Raw genomic sequence first — 1,042 nt, 5'->3', positions numbered from 1 at the left:
TTTTGGAGTGAGGAGCCCCGCGGAGGAGGAGGAGGGGAGACAAGGTATTCTCTCTGTATTCATCTTCTTTTTTCCCCTCTTGCGAAGGGGCTTAGAGAAGGTAACTGGTGCAATCAATCCGCTGGCTGGGGATTCCCTCCACCCCCTCCCCGGCTCGTCTGGCTCTCCTGGCTGGGTCTCTTCAGTGTGTATGTGTTTGGGGAAGGGGGTGGGGGGAGGTTGTGTTGTTGTTGTGTTCCTGGCTCTGGTTGCAGCCAGGAGAGAGAGCGAGCGAGCGAGAGAGCGAGCGAGAGACAGAGAAGGAGCGAGCGAGAGAGAGAGAGGAGCCGCGATCGCGTTTCAGGGGCAGCACATTCCGCAGGAACCGCTGCTGCAGAAACACACACAGGCAGAGAAAGGAGGTCATTGCAAGCAAAGGGGGGAAAACCTGCATCGGAGGTTAGATTCCCAGGAGTTTATGTGGGGGATAATAGGGAGCATGCGATGGGTTTTGTTTTGCATTGGGTGACAGGCTGCAATTTGCCATAATAACCTCCTTTCCCTCCCCTCTCCCAGTGCAGGGGGCTTGTCACTAGGCTGGGTACTTTTTTTTTTCCCTTTTGCATTGGAGGCTGATGCACGTGTTTGCAGACACTTGTGCTCGGTAAATGCATTGCAATGCTCTGCGTTTTGTAGGGGAGGGGGAGCAGCAGCAGGAGGTGATGGCTGGGTTGGATGGGGTGGGGAGAGGGGGAATGGGGTGGCGGAGGGAGGCAGGGGATGGCTGAGGTTTTTGTGTTGCATGTTCCCACCCTGCCTTTCTGAAGCGGCAATTGTTCCTTCGCAGACGGGGTGGCAGAGAAGTCCCTGTGCTTCGCATGGCGAAACTTGCAGGGACCTGCATGTGGCTGGAGAGCTGGGAGTCATTGTCGCCGTCCCCGTTCCCACCCCCTCCTCCCCTCCCTTCGCGGTGCGGGGTGTGTGTGTATGTGTGTGTGCGCGATAAGCGGCTGCCAGTGCCAGGCGCCTCGGGAGGGCTGTGCTGGGAGCATGCTTTTCCATC

The 1,042-nt window shown here is 57.7% G+C and overlaps 1 protein-coding gene across 1 annotated transcript in view; it reads left to right on the top strand.

Moving 5' to 3' along the window:
• Positions 1-285: 285 nt before the first annotated feature.
• KAT6B (lysine acetyltransferase 6B) overlaps positions 286-1,042 on the top strand; it is a 116,746-nt gene continuing 115,989 nt past the window's right edge. The window contains exon 1 of the mRNA XM_026851465.1: positions 286-438. The gene's annotated coding sequence lies outside the window, so the exon portion shown is untranslated. The remainder of the gene's footprint in view (positions 439-1,042) is intronic.

The sequence above is a fragment of the Athene cunicularia genome, assembly GCF_003259725.1.
Source record: "Athene cunicularia isolate RWA chromosome 6 unlocalized genomic scaffold, athCun1 chr6_part1, whole genome shotgun sequence".
Lineage (NCBI taxonomy): Eukaryota > Metazoa > Chordata > Aves > Strigiformes > Strigidae > Athene > Athene cunicularia.
The sequence above is the reverse complement of the archived record's forward strand: the minus strand, read 5'-3'. Positions and strand labels throughout refer to the sequence as shown.